Source organism: Fukomys damarensis, unplaced genomic scaffold (genome assembly GCF_012274545.1).
Source record: "Fukomys damarensis isolate Sample0158 unplaced genomic scaffold, DMR_v1.0_HiC HiC_scaffold_18, whole genome shotgun sequence".
NCBI classification, from domain to species: Eukaryota; Metazoa; Chordata; class Mammalia; order Rodentia; family Bathyergidae; genus Fukomys; species Fukomys damarensis.
The window spans coordinates 12419739-12440562 of record NW_022900930.1 but is presented as its reverse complement, the minus strand read 5'-3'; the positions used below and the strand labels follow the sequence as shown (position 1 = coordinate 12440562).

Sequence of the window (20824 nt, the reverse complement as noted above, 5' to 3'; positions counted from 1 at the left end):
AAGTGCTGGAATTATAGGAATGTGCCACCATTCCCAGTTTATCCTATGCATTTTTGGTATTTTAAACAATTTTCTCAGAGATGGGTTCATTAAGGTTCATCAAACTGTCAAAGGGGACTTTGTCAAAAAAATTAAGAATGCTGCATTAAGGGATTGCAGAGCTATCACAAAAAAGAAACTAGGTCTTAAAACAACATGCAGAACAGAACTTCACCTCAATGGAATCACATACCTAGAGACTTTTCTGCAAGCTGCACACTGTATGACTTTTTAGTTATAGCAGCTTATCTAATATTCTAAACACACAAAGAGTTTTAAATTATTTGTGCATATATATTATATATAATTTTATATATTATATATAATTTTAAACAAAGATGTTTGTGGTGGATCAACTCATAACGCCCAGCTGAACTGAATCAGTCTGGGCATGGAGGAGCCACCTGAGGATTGTTGCCAATAGCCATAAGAGATCTGGAGATCATGGGCTCTTCTCATCAGAGGAGAAGCTTGGGGCCTCTCTGTCTCTGGGAAGGGCTGCTGTTTTCATCAGGGGAACTCTGATTGTCACAATGAGAATCACTTCCTGGCTCTAGAGTAGATCCTTCAGCCTGGCGGCACAAATCCTTCGTCCCACCAGCATACTTTTTCTGGTTTCCACCACTGGCCTTTGGGCCTTCCAGGTTCAGACTCTCAATATGGACAAGCATGAGCGATTGCTATGGGTCCAGGCCACTGGCTGGACTCGTGGAGGACAATGAACTCTAAGCCTTTAGCCGGATTTGTGTGGGACATTGCTGTGAAATCCAGGCCCTTGACTGGATTCTTTAGGCCTTTTGTGTGTGGCTAATCTCTTGCACTCCTTCGTATTAGATTTTTTTGGGTAAATATCATAAAATAATCCTACAAATTATGTGACCTGTATTAAATGTATTCCCTTGCCAAACACTGACTACAACAATGTTAAAATCCAACAACTTGTTGAAGAATATGAAAATAAAATATTTATGCAAAATTCACTTCAAGATCATTACAGATCTATATACTGCATTCAATATTATACATCACAATGAATCACCTCTAGTACCGCAAAACTGATAGTAAGGAGAAAGAATAGGAAGAGATAGATAGTAAAAGAATTAAGATGTGTTATGTATATGTACCAACTCTCCACAATGAATGTAATTATCATATATTGCTAACAGGTACTAATAAAAGTTTAAAAATTGATATTAAAATAAGTATTAAATCTAATTTAAATTTTTATTTATTGAGAACAAACACTATCCAACCTGAATTGTTATTTGTACAGAAATACATGTATATATGTGTATGTATATTTGTTCTGGGACAGAGTCTTGTTATGTACTCCAGGCTGGCCTTGAACTCATTATGGAACCCAGACTGGCCTTAAATTTTTATCAACCTTCTTGCCTTGGCCTCTGAAGTGCTGGGATTGCAGGAGTGCAAGAAGTATCTATATTTAATAGAAACAAAACATGGGAGTTATAATAAGTGAATTTTGTTTTTAATGTGCTAAAGGCAAGAACTACAATATTAAGTTTGTAGCATGGAAATTGATGCAATTTTAAACTTTAGTCCACATTTTAATACATAAAAATTTGATCCTAAAATAATAAAGTGCTCTTGAATTCATTTCTAAACCATATTTTTGCTAATTAATTTAAATCAATAGCGTGTCATGATCAAATGGAAAAGTATGAATCTGTGTATATTTTTAAAATATTACTAAGGATCATACAAACTCTAATAATATAATAAAAATATTTGTATGTGGAATTACTGATTGTATGCTCAGCCAAAATGATGAAGTCAGTTTTTAAATTCCCTTTATTCATTCTAGGTGTTAAGGTTTGGATCTTCAAAGGCCCCTAAAGGTTCATGTGTTACTTGGTCCCAGCTCAGGGTGGTAGTGGAGGTGGTGGAATTGCCAGTAGGTGGAGCTAACAGAAGGAAGTTAGGTGATTGGGGGCGTGCCCTCCAGGGGAGTATTGGGGTACTGGTCCCTTTCCAGTCTCTCTCTGTTTGCTGGTAGTGATAAGGTGAGAAACACTGTTCCCCCACGGGCTCCCATCACAGTGTTCTGCCTTGCTTGAGACCCAAAAGCAATTAAATGACCACAGGCTGAAATCTCTGAAACCATGGGCCAAAATAAGCTTTTTCTCCTTGTAAGTTGTTTCTAAGGTATTTTGTCACAATGATGGAAAGCTGACTAGCACACTAAGCTACAACATAAAATGACTTTGATGATAAAACAAGGACTTCTGATCAAAGTCTGGGGAAAGAAAAGACCTGGTATGCAGCAAAGTTTCAACCTTGTCCAATGAGGGAGTTGGCCTTTGCCTTCTGCTCCTGGGAGGAATGTTCTGCCTAATAATAATGGTGTCTTCCTAGGTCCTAGACTCACATCTGACAGTTTACACTAACAATATAATTTACAACCAGGTGTGGTGGCATGTCTGTAATTTCAGCGCTCTGGGTGGTTGGGGCAGAATGATTCTAAGTTTGAACTCTGCCTGGGCAACTTAGTAATGTGAGATCCTGACTCAAAATAAAAATTTTAAAGTAAAAGCAGGAACTGGGGGGTGTAGCTCAATGTGAAGACCCTGGGATCAGTCAGTTCCCAGTAACACACACACACGAACACACACACACATTATAGGAAGAGCTTTTGGCCATTCATAAGGAACTGGGAACTAAGTTCAGCTAATATAAATGGCCAGTCATATCTATGATTGAACCCCAATAAAAAAAATCAAGACATTGAGGCTTGAGTAATCCTCCTTGGTTGGTAATTTTCCATAAAAAGTGTCACACATCATTGCTAGGGGGAGTTAGTGCCATTTAGGCCTTTGTTGGAAAAGCTTTGTACTTAGAACTCTCCTGGACTTGGCCCCATGTGCTTCTTCTTTTGGCTGATTTAAGTCTGTATTTTTTTTTTTTTTTAGCTGTAATAAACCACAATTGTGAATATGTCAGCTTTCAGTGAGCTCTTTCAGTCTTTCTGGTAAATTATCAAGTAGCAGAACAGTATTCCAAGCTCCTGAAGTGATCCTGAGGCAGCATCTCCAGACTCTTAGCAGCTCCAGCTCAGGGACTGTAGCAGCTTCTGACCTCTGTGTAAGACCCCTTCTCTCCTTGGGCTTCCAACACCTTTGTCAACATCCCCTGCATTCATTTCCTTTCCACTTTACATTCTCCTGAAAGGACAATGACTGACACAGATCTCCATCTGTATAACGGGAGTCATAATGATACCCGTCCTCTTTATCATACAGACCTACTGTGAGTATCCATGATTAACAAAGAATTTCACAGTACTAACTGACAGCAATTTCACAGTACTGTACTATGACCTTGCAAAGAAGGGGGTTCTCCTAAGGAAATAAGTATAGAGTAGGGAGGGGAATCTGGAGTAAAAGCAGAAAACATTAAAAACTCTGTTCACTGTATCATGATGTATTTTGCCTGGGCAGGTTGTCCTATGTTTACAGATATTTATTCTCCATAGTTGTCATGAAGCAGTATGGGATGCCTATTAAAACATTAAGCTCTATAATCAAATCTCAGACCCATTATTTATTGCCTGTGTGGCCTTAGGCAAGGGGTGTAATTTTTATACCTCATTTCCTTATCTGTAAAATGGGAATAATAGACCTACTTCACTGGGTTGCTTTGAGGATTAAATACAATCATAATTCACATATGACCAAAATGTTGTACAAGCAAGATTTCATGGAAATCTCAAGAAATCTTTATTTGGTTCTCCTTGACCATTCAAAACTCTGTTTAATGGAAAATTTTTTCCTTCCCTTGCAGAAAAAGTCAGGTGGTTTCCTAATGTTTCTGATTATCCCTAAATAAAAAAAATTCTAAAACCACATTATATTGCAAAACACAATCTCAAGGCCATGGTGGTGCGGGCCTGTAATTCCAGCACTTGGGAGTCTGAGGCAGGAGGATAGCCAGGAATTCAAGGGCAACCTAGGCTACATAGTGAGTTCAAGGTTAGCCTGAACTACAGAGAGAGAGAGATACTATCTTAAAAAAAAACAGTGGTGGGACCAGGATGCAGATCAGTGGCACCACTCCTGCCTAGCAAGCACAAGGTCTTGAGTTGGGTTCCTGGTACTGCAAAAACAAAACAAAACAAAACAACAAAACAACCAAAGGGGAGAATAAAATACAATCTCATTCTGATACTTAGGACAGCATGTTCCATAACAAAAGCTTCCAGTCTCTTTAGGTTTCCCTTGGCTGAGGTCTTTTGATGAGATGCTAAATCTGAGGGTAAACATGGGAGATTTTTTATTCCCTCACCCTCACCCTCCTGCCAACAGAGGTAGGAAGAAAGCTAAGGGAGGGGGAGGGCAAACAGTTCCCATCTACTGTAACTGTTTCTGTTGGCTTCCCATTCTCTGGGCTCGGCAAACACCTAAAGGTTCTTTTCTGCCCTGTACTTTGGCCACCGACCAGGACCCTGCACCATGCTTTAGAGTTGAGCAGTCTCTGTTCATTTGGTGTCTGAGCTCGCGACCCAGTGTGCTTGCATGTGCACACCTGTGTGTCGCACTGTCACTCTGCTTGGATTCTCCGTTGCAGGCCCACTGTTGCTCCAGGAAGCCCCTTGGCCAAGGTTTTTAGAAGTTTTCAAGCCAGCGTCCTCTTCCTCACGGTCGGCATGTGGGTGGGCTCTTTGTCTGACAGACTCTGGGAGTGCAGGTTGATTTTACAGGCAAAGCAACTCTCTTCACCCTGTGATGACCTCTCTGGTCCACCCTTTGTTCCTGCTCTCTGGTGCAATCCCAGGGCCCGAGATGGTTCCAGGGACACCTTTCCTGACTTTAGTTGAAGAAGGAAGCGTGTTTTTGTACCTTGTGGGCTCAGGGGGGAAAGGATCTTTACAACACCTCTTTTCAAATACTAATTTCTTCAAAAATAATCTCTCCATTTAATTCTTTTATAGTCATGAGCTGCATAACAACATTTCTGTCAAAGCTACTGCCTAGGGACACCCTAGTGCAATGTGTTGTTCTGATGCAAAGTATTATTCATGTGTCTATGATGTAAATGCACCAACAATACTGCCAGTCACATAAGAGTGTTGCACCTACAATTACGGTCAGTCCATAATGCTTGCTAATGATAAATGACTCTGTTACAGGTTATGCTTTTATTATACTGCACCATTACTTTAGAGTGTATTCTTTCTACTTACTAAAACTAGGCCAAGTAGCAGCTCCTTCCATCTTATGTTTGCCATCTCTTGATCACATCAGGGGCATGTGGCATTACTGACCTGTGTCACCTGGGTGAGACTGTGAACATGCCATGGTATTTGCACAAGAATGAAATCACCTAGCACTGAATTTCTCAGAACACAGCTTCATTGTTAAGCAAAGCATTACTGCATTTGACTTGACCAAAGGAGTTAAAGACTGTGTAACTGGGCCAGGGATTTAGTGGTCCTGCTGCCTGCTTCACAAGTGCAAGGTCTCGAGTTCAATCCCCAGTACCAAAAAAAAAAAAGACTGTATAAGTACTTTTAAATTAAATTTTATAATCAATTAATCTTTAGGATGATCTGCTCTACAACTCAATTTGGTGTTTACAATCTCTTGTCTTCATGCTTCAGCTAAATCTGAGAAAGGAAGAACTCCATGTTATGCCTTTTCTACGTGAAGAGCACTTAGAACTGTACCCAGGAAAGGTTAGTTATTAATAACTATTGTGGACAGACATAACACAGTACATGTAGAGTTTAAAATAAGCAAGTGGAACCAAGAAATCACTTCTCTTACAAATAGACTTAGTCAATTTGATGTCCTAGAGTGTCTTCTCCAGGTCATTTTCAGAGTAGAAGAGATTTTTATCTATGTGGACTGGATCAACTGAGTTTGGTTTAAGCAGAGCAGCAGACACACGGTCTCTTGTTGTAGGTCAGCAATACTTGGAAAATGAGCCACACTGCCCAAAGGCACGAGGCAGCGATTTTGTCCTGTATGGGCTCCTGGGAGAAAGGGACCACACAGCTTTACGAGGAGAACATGGAAAGATTACCATCCAACATATTTGGCAATAGAATCACTGCTGTTTCATTCAGCAGACATAGTAGAGGAATTGAATGGCGCTGTCCACAGTCTTGGAAAGATTTTTCCATGGTTTGTCTTTTGTAGGTAAAAAAGATTTTTAAACTGGGATATTTTCATGGATTAGCAAAGACATGACTTTTGGTTATTTAACGACAGTCTCTTACTTTACTTTTTATTAGAAAGATGAAAGTTGTATTGGATTTGGAGGGGATGTAGTTCCAGTTAGACTAGTGAACTCTGAGTTGTAAGAACCTGGACTGCAGTCTCCAAATCTCATGGAGTGTTGCTTTCGACTTCCATAAAGTGGGGATTCAGTACCATGGCATGACCAACCCACAGACCTGTTCTAAAGGTTTAGTGGGCTAACCAGCAATGATATTATCTGATTGTTATGAAAGCTTGTGATAAGTGCATCAGATCAACCAGTTTTGCTGTTGTGTTTCAATCTGGAGCTGCTAAAGCTACATTATATTGAGCAGGCTGAAAGAGAAGGCAAAATTCCTCAAAGCCAGGAGTTTTTGTGACTACAGTCATATAAATCAGTGAACACAACCCTGGTGAGTACATTTACTTCAGGAAACAAACTCCAAGTTTTTCAATCAGAACAAAAATTAGATAGGAAGCAGTGGTAGCCTATCATGAGGATGGGAAGGGGATATGAGGCTGGGGCGAGATGGGACGGAGGGATAGGAAGGGTACCAATTCCGAGTGATGAGTACATTTGTTATAGTACATTGCAAACATTCTACTAAAGCAAAGGGGAAAAGAACAAAAAATTAATTGTTTTATAATAGTGTGTTTAGAACTTATTTTGTAGTTTAAAATGTACATTTCCAGGAGGTTGAAGTTTAATGGTTTTAAACTGATGAATTATCATAAGATATCCGGACAAGTTTATTCCTTCGCAAAGAGTATATGAAATGATAGACCCTGTATGGATTTTAAGTCAAATAAGAGAGTAGGGGCTGTGAATAGAGACTGAGATAGGATGGCAGAGCTGTTGGAATGAGCAAATAACTATATAAAGAATTGTGAAAGTGATTTTTCTTGTTTCTGTTTTCGTTTTGTTATTTTGTTTTCTCCCGTGGAAGAGATTCGTTATGGAAGGAAGTAACCTCTCAGATGATAATTTGAAATTGACATCAACATAACTTTGAGTTTATATGAAGATGGAAATAGTTAACACAGTATCCATGTATGTGTGGTGTCTTCCATATTTCTTCATGAGAAAGCTCAGAGGCAATGCCTATGTCACACTCAAGTGACAATGAGTACATTGGTTTTCAAACATTAGTTTTCACTGAAAGGAACCAGGACTCCTTAGAGAGCTAGCTGATTCCAGGAGTAGGACAAAAAAAAAAAAAAAAAATGGTGAACTTGGGACATTTTGTTGCATGTGAGGAAATGGTTAAGAAATAATGGAACCAACTGGGCATGGTGGCACATACCTATAATTCCAGCATCCTTGGAGGCTGAGGCAGGAAGATCCCAAGTTTGTGTCCAGTCTGGACAACTTAAACAATTTAGTGAGAACTTACCTCAAAATAAAAAAATTAAATAAAAATTTCGAAAAGAAAAAATAAGAAATAATAAAATCAAGTCCAAAAAAAAGGCCCGGGGAGAGACTTTACTGGTCAAAACTAGGTCAGATCGAGGAAAAAAAGATAAAAATGAATTATAGCCCCTTGAATAAAAAAATGAAACCATAATTTTACACTGATATAAATAAAAAATAAGTGAGGAAAGCTTATCTTTGTAGTAGGATTTTTTAATATATCAATAATTTAAACAGGGCCAGTTCATATCTGTCTTGTCTTTAATTAAAGTATACTAGATGCACAGTGCTCTTCTGATTATAGATTTTAAATTTCCCGTCCTTTTCTTAATGTGTGAAAGTGTGAAAATTAGTAGTTTATTCTTGCCTTATTTCTACAACATATGGTCAGTCTTCATATCCAGAGGGGGAAAAAAACAAAAACAGAAGCTCTCGAGATTTATAAAGTCAAATTTTGGATTGAGGACCAGGAATCTACATTAGCACCAAGATCCTCAGATGAGTATTATGCACACTAAAATTTAAGAGCTATTATCACATAGTCTCCATAGCACTGACCTTAGGGATTTTGATGGCAATTCCATAAATGTCTTAAAATTACATCATGAAATTTTCATTTTAAATCAAATTAATTTTCAAATGAGTACTTATTCAAACAGTTTTAATAGACCTTGTATATCTGAAAATTCATCTAAATTACACTAGGTAGTTTTGGTTGAGTTTAAAATTTTCACTGTGCAAATTTTGTCCTCAAAATTATATTATCCATTGAAAAAAAATTAAAGATTCATGTTCAGTTCACCACTTTAACTTGGAAGTACAAACATATCTCCTTCTTTTGTAAGGCTCAGTTCTGCTGTAAAGCATTCTTTTGTGTCATCTTGCATCAGTAGAATTAACCCATTTTATGTGTAGAGTTCCATTTTTGGAACACCCATAACAATGGAACACAATGGAAATTTTTCTCTTCGAGATCTTGCTCCTTGAGTTTTTCTAGGTAACATGTATGAATTTCATACAATTCAAAAAATTGCAACTTTCTGCATAAATGGCTTAATCCTGTCCTTTGAAGATATTTATGACAAAATAAATTGGATCTTATCCTGTGTATTTATATATTTATGTTATTGTTTCCCCAGGAGCAAAAACAATTCTCAAATGTCAATTACTCTAGTTTTATCTACAGCACCAATCACAGTATACAGTAAGTACACAAGTGGCCATATATAAGCATGTCTAATTCATGATACTCCTTTTCAAATATCAAAATATACTCAGATACATTGATACTGACTACAAATATTTATTCCTCCTTATTAACTGCTGTTTCCTTAAGCTAAAATGTAAAACATGTTATTTCCTTCATCAGCGCATAAAAAAGCTTTAGGGAACACCTTACTTGAAAAAAATGTTTTGGGTTGATCGCCCTCTGGTGGCACTTCAAGAAACCTACTTCTCACACAGCCTAATCACTGTTGCTATTAAATCTCAAAGGAGTGAAGTTTGGCACACACACTAGCGAGGCTAAGGCACAAAGACTGCTGCGAGTTTGAGGCCAGCCTAGGCTACACAGTGAGTTCAAGGCCAGCCTGAACTACACAGTGAGACCTTGTCCAAACCTCAGTGAAATACGTCTATTTTCTTTTCTTTCTTTTTTTTTTTTTTTTTTTTTTTTTTTTATAGTTTTTGTGTGTGTGTGTTTTGAGACAGGGTCTCACTATGTAGTTCAAACTGACCTGGAACTCACTGTGTAGTCCAGGCTGGTCTTCAATTCACAGATATGCTACTGCCTCAGTCTCCCAAGTGCTGGGATTAAAGGTGTGCACCACCACGCCCAGCCACCTATTTTCTTCAATTTCTTTGTTGAGCATACATGACTTTCACAATCAGAAAAAAGCTATAATTTTTAAGAGAACTTGAATTTCTGATACAATGCAAATCAGTGGGAAACAGAACTAAGATACAAATACAAATTACAGGTTTTTAAAACACAATGTGTTTGCTTTATCTTTCTTGTTTCTGTCTGGCTCAGATGAATTATGATAACTTCCAAATGAATAGTTCAAATGTTAAATAAATATCTGAATTTTCTCATAATAGAAAGTCTATTTTTTTTTCTTTCTCTTTAGCCCATGTTTTATTTGCTGACTCATGGACAAAAGGCAATGTAATTTATTTTCAAGTATTTTCTTCAATGCCTGTGCTTATAAAAAATCACGAAAATTTGTAAAGATTGTCAAATCATTGAAACTTTAAAAATGTCTTCCACAGTCTTGTTTGTACAAAATACAAGTTAAATATAAACATAATGCAGTCATGATAATTTTATGGAAATCTATCTGATGTGATCTTTAGTTATATATAAAAGTTTTTTTATTCTGTTATTTGTGAAAAGGTCAGTCCTAGATTGAGTTATTATCTAGGGGCCAAGAGCCCTAAAAAACTTACTTTAGCATTAATCTTTCACAATAGTTATGCTTGTTGTCTAATTTGAGATCACCTAAACACTGGAAACAGAAAAAAAGGGCAGAATGTGCACAAACCAACAAATAATTTGCAGCACCTGCCTGACAAGTGTAAGACCCTGAGTTTGATTCCGGTGGTGCGGGGGAAGCATGATGAATACATTTAAGGAAATAAAGGAAGCTCCTAATAGGACCCAAACCTAAAAAATCATTTACAATGAAACCAGAAGTTATGGAGAATGAGAAATTCTGATGAGGGGGATGATATAAATTTCGCCTCAGCAAAGCGGATGGCTCTGCTGCAAAGATATCGCAGAGTCTGTCTAGTTAAAATTGTCAGGGTTTTTTAAAAAACTACAAGCCATTAAGCTGGTTTGCTCTGATGCTTCTCTTGGCTTACCCAGGCTGACTGCTCTATACCACGCATGTACAAATACCAAGCACTCTTCAGCCACAGCCAAGCACTGTGGCTCTCCCACGGTCTTTGTTTCTTAACAATGATCTAATGACTATCTTCCTCATATGACTTAATTCCTGAAGCAATTTAACTGAAAGTTTCTGGTTATTCTTTGACAAAATAAAATAGATGGAGGTGGGCATGATGGCACACACCTGTAATCCCAGCACTTAGAAGACTGAGGCAGGAGGATTGTGGGTCGTCTGAGGCCAGCCTGGGCTACAGTCAGTTCAAGGCCAGCCTGACCTACATAGTTAGACCCTGTCTCAAAACAAACAAACAAACAAAAAATAGATGGGAAGGAAAATATAATAAATAAGAAAATAGTAGAGCAGATACAGCTGAAGAAGAACAAGTTAGAAATTTATAAAATTAGACTGTGGAAGTTTCCTAGGAGACAATTGGGAAAAAAAGATATAGAAAATATAAAAAAGAAAATCTAAGAAATGTGGAGGATTATTAAAGGTAGAAATACAAAGCCAATATCTAGATATCATGAATCCTAGATTGAAAAAACTGAGAGGAAGCTCCACTTAAAGAAATAATGAAGGCAGGGTATGATGGTATTGCCTGTAATCCTGGCACTTGGGCGGTTGACACAGGAAGATTGTAGCAAGTTTGAGGCCAGCCTGGACTACAAAGTGAATTCAAAACCAGCTTGAACTACATAGCAAGACCTTGTAACATTGCTGGGCGTGGTGGTGCACTCCTGTAATCCCAGCACTCGGGAGGCTGAGGCAGGAGGATCGCTGTGAGTTCGAGACCAGCCTGGGTTATATAGTGAGTTCCAGGTCAGCCTGAACTACACAGTGAGACCCTGCCTCAAAACAAAACAAAACAAAAAGAAAAAGAAATGATGAAGATAAATTTTCCTAAAATAAAAATGAGAGACATGAAATTGAAAGACACAGTCATTGTTCCAAACAGGAAAACAAGAATGGAAAATCTCTACCTAGATTCATTATAGTGAAATTTAAGAATATCGGTGACAAAGAGAAAACTTTTAGTCTCTACAAAGAACAGATCTTCTACAAAGGAGCAAAAATCACATTGTCATCAGTTTTCAAAGCAACATTGGATATGGGAAGAAAATGAAGTCATATTTTCAAATTACTGAAGAACCTTGGAACCTGCACAAAACAATAAATTAAGCCAAGATGCTTTATATGCATTTCCACAAAATAAGCATAGCACTATTACTATTAACATGTTAAAAAGGCTGCTGGCCATTGCAATAAGAAAAGAAAATGAAAATGCATAAGGACAGAAGAGTAGACTTAGAAATGTGGTTATTTGCAGAACTGTGATCATTCATCTTGGAAAAAAATCTAAAAAAATGTCGATATAAAAACAAAATAATAAAACTATTATAATCCACAAAAGATTAACAACTAAAAATCAATGGTATTTTTCAAACAAATAACCAAGTTAAATTTCAGTTTAAAAATAGAATATTCACATTGGCTGTGGTGGTACATGTCTATAATCCCAGTATTCTGAAAGGCTGAGTGAGATAGGAGGATTACAAGTACAAGCCCAGCCAGGACAATTTAGCAACTTAGAGAGACCCTGTCTAGGAAAAAAAGAAAAAGAACAGTCAAAATGATATAAAATATAATGGGAGAGATCCCCATAATGTGTCTAGTAATTAACCAAGATGTACAAGATCTCTGTGGAAAAAATCATAACATTTTGAAAACAGGCTGGCTGTGGAAGCAGGATATGGAGACTCCGTGGCAAGTCTCAAACCAGCCTGAGTTCTCTGTCACCTACCTGGGTGTGCTGAGGGTCTCATGCTGACTGTGGGTGATGGCTGAGGAGGTACATGGAACAAGTTGCTTGTCAACTCCAAGTCTAATTCCAGAACAACCTCTACTTTTCAAACAGTTCAGATAGAGAGGTGTCCATTCATTACCAGATCAAGTTCAGAACTTTCTCCCACAGATGGCCCAGGTGAATGAGAAGCTAAAAAATGGAAGCTGCTCCCTCCATCCTTTGGATATTGAAAATACTGATGAGATCGTCAGCAAAGATATATAACTTATATGGGATGAACCACACAGATTCAAAAGAAGAAGACAGTTCATAAGAGTTCCACAGAGAGTTGGGAGGACAATTCAGAGTCAGAGGATGAGATGCTTGGTGTCACCCACGAAGTTGCCAAGTTGCCATGGACAAAATTAAGCTTTCTGAGTCAGAAGGTAGAAAAAGTGAAACTGAAGTTTTGGACAGTCCAGCAACTAAAAACAAGTGAAATAAATGATATAAAAAGAAACAGATATACACACCTGCTAATTCTGTGAGAAAGAACACAGTTTAAGGTGTTTTGTGTTTCTGGTACCGACGGTGCCCTTCAGTGTTGAAAGAAAATGTTCAGACAAATCTGTCTGAAAAGGACAAGTCATGAAATGGGTGGTACTCAAAGTGAAAAAGGGTTCCAAGAGTGCTACTCACCGTGTAGTGAGGGCAGTATGATTTTTTTTAGCTGAATACAGACATAAAACACAACAATAACTTGACTACCATGAGGCCTTGCCGTGGTTGGACCTGGTCTGTTCCACTGGGAGCCTGTGATTGACTGAAGCTCAGCTATTCGTGTCTGGCTGAAACCTAGCCATTATTACAAAAACACACTCTTTTCAACTGTTAAATATTTTTTCTTTGTAAGTCAAGTTATGCACTATGATGGTACTTCCTTCTCCAAGTTTTGTACAGTAAGGTGACTCTAGTTAACAAATAGTTATTTCAAAATAAACAGAAGATTTTGAATGTCTCATAATGAAGAAATGCTAAATGTCTGAAGTGAAAGATATGTTGATTACCCTGATTTTATCATTACACAATATTTACCAGTATCAAAGCAACATATATTACTCCATAGATTTATAAAATTATGTGTCAATGTAAATAAATAAACAAGAAGAAAAGAATACACTGCAGAATCGGGTTTTGGTTTGTTTATGTCCTAAGGGCTGCTTCAGCAACTGAGAATACCAGAGACAACTTCAGGAGCATGACTTTGTGCTTATTTATCTTAAGTATTAGGTATAAGGTGTTTCTCAGTGAAACCAAAGCTGGCTTTTAAAGATCTGTACTATATAACATTTTGGCATCTTCCAAAGGAAGACTAATCTTTGTTCTTGTGCTAGAGAGAGTTAGTGTTTTGGAAATTGATGTTTGTGCTTTATAATGAGTGAATCGATGTTCTTTCTCGAGTGTGGATTTCAGAAATATTACTTTTATTTTAAAGTAAAAATGCAAATATCCAGTCTGGTTTCAATTATCTTGAAATAAATAAACGTAGTTTTAAAAATAAATTGTATTTTATTGTACCCCATTCTCCTCTCAAGACCTCTCCCCTTCCTATTAATAAATGTAGTTTTGCTTTTTTAAAAAACATAAATGACAAACTGGGTAGACAGATCAAATTTGCAATAGGTGACTTAGTTATGTACTTTCTTTGTTGCTAGGAAAAATTGCTCAACATCTATATGTTAAAAGAGGAAAGGTGTATTTTAGCTTACAGTTTGTACAGGTTTCAGGTTTCAGTCCATAGTTCGCTGGCTTCAAGATAGGGTGGCATGGCAAGAGGCACATGGCAGCAGGAAGCAGAGAGCCACTGAGAGAGGAATAAGAATACATATATTCATCTAGGTCAAGGCTACAATGACCTACTTCTTCCCACCAAGCTTCATCCTCCAACATCACACCCAACTATAAACCCATCAGTGGACTAATCCAACATTACACCCATAGTCCAGTCACTTTCTAAATGGCTCATCAAAGAGAGCATGAGGCTTTGGGGCAACATCAAGAGATAAGCAATAACAATACGGTACCTGGGCTGAGGATGTAGCTCAGTGGCAGAGCACTTTCCTAGCATGTGTGAAGCCCTGGGTTCAATCTCCAGCAAACACACACACACACACACACACACACACACACAAATAGTACCTACGATGGTGTAATTAAACATATGCAAATCATCTCTCCTCAAATTAATTTAATGAGTTTAATCTTTTTTCTTTTTCTTGGCAGTACTAGGAATTGAACTCGGGGCCTTTGCACTGGTAATGAGCTACACCTCCAGCCCTTTTTTGTTTGTTTGTTTTAAGACAAGGCCTTGCTAAATTGTCCAGGCTGAGCTGAATTTGCAATCTTCTTGTCTCAGCTCTCCAAAGTGCTGTAGGATTACAGGAGTATACCACCATACCTGGCTCCATGAATTCAACCTTAATCAAAAATGTTATTGGTTTTTTGGGGGGAAACCAGTGAATTTTTCTTACAATGTATGTGAAAGACTGAGAATCCATAAAATATATGTCTGTCTTGAAAATGATGTGCAGAGGGAAACACTTCTTTTATACAATATTAAGACATATTTCAAAGCTAAGCAATAGAAGTGGTGTGGGAATTGTATAAAATCAGGCACCACAGACCAAAAGAACAGAGAAGGACATGGCATATGTAGCAATGGGAAAAGAAGTGTGACTGTCCTCTGTAATGGTCAATAACTACTCAAGCCTTACGTAATTTACTGACCCTGCCATCTAGCAACACACAAATTTGTCACAGAGGGTATACTAATCCAGAGACATTATAGCTAGATAGAAGGCAGGTACATTTTCCCACTGAGGTGAATCCGAGAATAACCAATTATAGAACTTCTCTTTTGGGCTGTGCCAATCTGAATCCTTTAGGGACACTTGCTCTTCCAGATATCCAACTATGGTACACATTTTCTTAGGCCAGAGGTGCTAATGTCATCAGGATTACTCCTTTGGTGTTTTGTGATGTGAAACAACATTTAGTCTCCCGCATACTGCTGTAGGGAAAGTCAGAGGCAGAGAAAGGTAAGGGCCTTAGTGAGGTTTCTGGAAAATCCCGACTGGAAACAGTTAAACCCTTGCTAAAGAGAGCAATTAAGAGAAGCAGGGAGAACTGATAAGCTGCCTGGCTCAGGCTTACTTTGGTTCCAGGGTCCCAATTCATTGTTCTCCATCTTCAGTTAAGTCCAAAGGATATTCACACACCTATGTATATAAATACATACGTACATACACATATATATATATATATATATATATATATATACACACACACACACACACACACACACACACACACATTCTCTCATAATGTTAATGCTCTAAAAGGTACATGTACCCCTTTACAAATTGCTAATTCAGCCTTGAATGTAAGGCTGTGCTATAAATTTCAGACATATCACCTTGACAAAACAAAGACAGTAAAAGGAGCTTACCCAAGGATTTATGTGTAGGCAATAGATAAGGTCAGTGGCCAAATCAGGGGTCTCAAAGTCTAAAATCACCAATCAAATTATAACAACTATTAAGGGTGAGTCCTTTTCTTGCCACATAATAAAAGGGGCTAAGAACAAAGACCTTTGAGCACCAGCTCTGAGCTCCCTACCTCACTCCAACAATGTAGCTGTCCATCTTATTTCTCTCCTATTTCCAATAAAGTGATTTTGTTTCTCCTTTTAAACTTGTATATCATGCAGGGTCTTTTCACTTTTTGCTTACTGGGTTTGAACTTCTCTTCTCCAAGACATTCTAATAGTTTACTTCATCTCTTCTTCAAGTCTTTTGTAAAGTAGTGCATTTTGTTATAAGACCTGTCATAGCTGAGTAATATTGGGCTTACATTCCTAATTCTCCTTACTGAGACCAGTGACTTGGATGGACTTGCCTCCAGAGATTTTTCATGCTCCAGATGATACTGCTCCTTTAATTAATGTTATATCTGGACCACAAACTGTAACTTTTATGGATGAACAAGTCACATAAAATCTCATTTCACATTTCATTCACTCACCATTATGTGTCACCAGAAAGTGTGGAGAAAATCATCCCTGTTCTGTAGCCAGACCTCAATCCTGGGTTTCTCCCAACAAAATAGGGTTATGAGCCCGTTAGGTTCTACCCCAAGTCTGGCCAGAAAACCACAATGTATCATCCTAATCTTCCAGTTTGCAGGTCTAGAGTTGCTTTTCCACTGATTACAGATAGCATGTTTCTTTTATGGGAGACATGCAGGGCCCAATATGGAATAAATACTGTTAATTCTGGCAACTTCTTCATAGATTGGGCACTTGTTGGGGCATTCATTGGACTATTTAAAGAATGGCCCAATCTCAATTTTTGTATTTGGAAAAATCAAATGCTTATTTCTAATGCAGCTAATAGGATAAACTGGATGGGAATGGGATTTAATTCCTTGAATCCCTCAATGTATTTATAAAGGAAAACCAGATCTCATTCAACAAACTATTTGGAAATTGGGATTGCCCTTTTTCTCTGGAAAAATATATACAGGAAAAGAAGCTAATGCATCAAGTGGTATAACCAGATTAGTCTTCCATCTAGTTAAAATAATTCCCACAGATATTTGTATTTAGGACACTTACATATTTTCTCTATGGTAGTGGTAATTGGTGAGCAAATTTCTTTTCTTGTTATAATTGTTATCTAACTCACTGTATCAGAACTAGAGACGTCCTCAGTTCCCAGACAATCATTATTATGGGCAAGTTGCCTGGTGTGTGGTTGCCTGTAATCCTTACAGAACCATGATATCGTTCTTCGGCCTCACTTTTTCTTCATGCTTCGTTCAATCATTTGATTCGTGTTAAGTGCATGGTGGGACTCATAATTGCTGGAATAATTTCTTTTGTATTATTGATTTCCAGTACAGTGGTGGAGTCTGTAGCCCTCACCCATTCTGTTTAGACTACTCATTTTATAGCTAATTCGACAAAAACTGCTGATAATAGCTGGAGAATCCAGCAACTCAGTGACCTTAAATTACAAACTCAGGTTAGTGTCCTAGAAACTGCAGTGCTATAGATGGGAAACCAATTAAAAGTTTACAACTGCAACAAGGCCTAAAAGGTCACTACAACATATCTTGATTTTGTGTGATTCCTTTGCCTTATAATGAATCTCCTATCCTTGGGAATGGTTGAGGAGCCCTTCATCAAAACATTACCTTCAATATTGCTACCCTCCAGAAGGAGGTTCTATCCATATTTCAACAGACAGCCCTATTTGATTCTCAAGCTCTAGAGTGGAGCAAATTTACTGATGTGCTTGATCAATTTAATCCTTTTACTTATCTCACAGTTCATTTTTGGTTTTATATTGGTATTAGAGGACTTATTTATTTCTGCTTAACTTGTTTCTAGCCTGCTACAGAGGAATAAGCAACCATCATCTGGAAGTACTCCAGCCTCAGTTCACTTTGATGCAGCTGATGCAGTTTCTAAAGACAGGAGGAGGAGATGCCAGAGTCTGCAATATTTATTATACCCAAATATGCTGTAAGTAGTGCAGGCTGCAAAGAGCTACATCGCTCAATTGGCTTACTTTAAGAAGTCAGTCTGACTGAAGCTATATGACTCACAGAAGTATCTCGTGATCACTGAGGTAGCACCCAGGTCAATGTGACCTCCCTGCTAACGGCCATGGCTAAGACCAGAATAATGGCCTATGAAACCATGGGGCTAATATGACATAACACGTGTATTATGGTCAGAGTAAATCACACCCAAATTCCATTCCCAAAAGTAGTGCCTTTGTAGCTTGAAGGACAATGCTCTAATTACAGTCATATATTTTGCCTATCTTGCTTCTAATCTGAAAATGCTTTGACTCTTCTCTTTAAAGCTTTGCCTGCACTGGTTTCCATGGTAATTGCATGTACTACACATCTATACACACCTATGCACGTATTACACCTTTACCCTAGTTGATGTATAATGTAATTTGGTAGATGAGACAGGCAAGTGCCTTTTGCCAGAGGAACATTGGCTGTTCAAGTTCATACTTTCTCTTTAACTCTGTCGAGTTTTTCAATCTTGCATCACATACTAGGTAAGTGGGGGCTACAAAATTACTGTAGGAGTCTCTGGCAGTATTCTACTTCTTAAATATAAACTCCACTAGGGCAAAGACTTCTTTCTATTTTGTTCACTGCTCATTCCTGGCATATAGACATAGTTCAAGAAATATTTGTTAAAGGAATGAAAGTTTACTATACCTTAGAATTTTCATCAATACAAATCACAGTACAGTACTAAAGTGCAAGTCTGAGCTTCATTCTCGACACTTTTTTTTTTCTGAGACACAGTCTCAATGAGTTACCCAGGCTGGCCTTGAGCTTATGATCTTCCTTCCTCAGCCTCTCAGAAAGTTGAGATTACATGTATGTGCCACCGCTCATGATTTACTTGAGATATTATGCATTTTATCTTTAGAAATTGTCTTTTTTCTCTCCAGTTTCTCTTCCATACTCTGCTTTAAATCTCTGAATATATTGAGCACATATATAATAGGTGTTTAAAGTCCTTTGTTAAATTCTATCATATTTATAATTTTTTTGGTAGCAGGGATTGAACTCAAGACCTTCCACTTGCCAGGCAGGTGTGGCACCATGAGCTACATCCCCAGCCCATACTTAAAAATTTTTGAGTGTTTCTATTGACTGCACAGTTTTGTGCCCCTTGGTATGCCTCAAATTTGAGATTCTCCTGAACTGCTGGCAAGTACTACTGCTACTGGATATTGGGTTGCTAGAGTCTCCTTCTGAAGGTGGTTTCTAGGTTCTTTCTGTTCTGAGCAAAGGATTGTTCAAGATAAGTACGTGGTAGAAAAGTTTTATTACAGGTAAGAAAAGAAATAGGCTCTGCAGAGCAAGTTTGGGCCAAGAAAAAGTAGGAAAAGGAGTATATCCTTCATGTGAGGGCAGTCCATCCATGCAAGAGAGAACACTGGCAGACTCAGAGTGGACTATCCTATTTTTATTACTCACGTCAGGCTGACTTCAGGTCTAGATTATTCTATTGAAAACCTGCTCAAGTTCTTGCAAGTTCACATGCAGGGTTTTGGGAATTGTACTGTGAATGTGTCCTATGATTTTGTAATTAACAGGTCACACTTAATTCCCTAACCAGCTTTGCTATGCCTTAATCTTCTGTCTCACCACTATGCCTGGCATCTCTTAATTTTTTTACTGGGTGCTAAAATATTCTGAATTCAATGTTGTTGGATCTTGGGTTTTGTTGCAGTCTTTTACAGAGTAGATGACTTTGTTCCAGCAGGCAATAAGGTTATTCACTGAGCAGTTTGATCCTTTTAAGGGATTCTGAAGGATCTACAATAGCTTTTATTCTGGGCCTTCAAGTTTAGGTGTCTATTATAGTAAGTTTCACATGGTCAATTCTTTCCATTCTGGTTGCTGGGAACTCAGATGATATCCTGTCCTTTTCTGAGGCAGTACCAGGGAACAAACTCAGGACCTTGCACTTGCCAGGTAGATGTGACACCACTGAGCTACATGCCTGGCCCTTCCCTGTCCTTTTTGAGCTTTGCTAACTCATTAACTTACTAGTCCCCAATAACTGTTCTTTCCTTGCTTGATCGTTATTCAGTTAAAGCTTCAGAGGTGCTCTTAAGCAGATTTCCAACCAGCTTGCCCTCCAAGCGCCTAAACGCCAAATTCCTATATTCTCAATTCAGAAGACCCTGGGTCTCTGTTTCCTTTCCCTGCCTTACAGACTGATAATTACTGTAGGCATTAAGTCAAGGTAATACAGGGCTCATCTTGCTTGTTCTTCTTCTTTCCGGTGAAACAATCCAGAACTGCCTGTAGTCTACGCCTGAAGAGTAATTTCATGTACTTTGTGTTTTGTTCGGTTTGCCAGTTGCTTAGTGCAGGACACTAAGTCTATTTCCTCTTGCATGAAAAGTGATAGCCTTGAACGTCTCACAGGGAATGTAAACTGTTTAATAAATAGAATTTGTTACGGTTGAAAAGCTCTCTACCATGCGCCTTTTTTTCCTTCGCAAGAAATACTGATGAGATGGTTGAGTGTGGTGATGCCTGCCCGCAATCCTAGCACTCTGGGAACTAAGGCAGGCAGGAGGATGGCAAGTTACGTAGCCCAGCCTGGGCAATTTGGCGACTTAAAACCTTGTCTAAAATATACAAAAAGGCGAGGATGTAGCTCAGTGAGAAGGCCCTGGGAACGAACACAGGTACACAAACACGCGCACGCACGCACACACACGAAAAGAAAGGTTGAGGTGATGATTTACTCAGCCCGCGCCCCCCAGCGCCAAGGTTTTAAACTCAGCCCGCGCTACCTCAGGGTAGAGCTGTCCACGTCCACTTCCCTCCCGCGCGCGCCTGTCTCCCTTCCCGCCATCATGTG

General features: G+C 38.3%; 1 long non-coding RNA gene across 2 annotated transcripts in view; it reads right to left on the bottom strand.

Moving 5' to 3' along the window:
- Positions 1-20819, bottom strand: part of LOC104860617 — a 69306-nt gene extending 48487 nt beyond the window's left edge. For both annotated transcript variants that reach the window (XR_779747.1, XR_779749.2), the window contains exons 1-2: positions 20757-20819; positions 14115-14209 (exon numbers count right to left, since the gene is read on the bottom strand). This is a non-coding gene — a long non-coding RNA (uncharacterized LOC104860617). The remainder of the gene's footprint in view (positions 1-14114; positions 14210-20756) is intronic.
- Between the last annotated feature and the right edge of the window lie 5 nt (positions 20820-20824).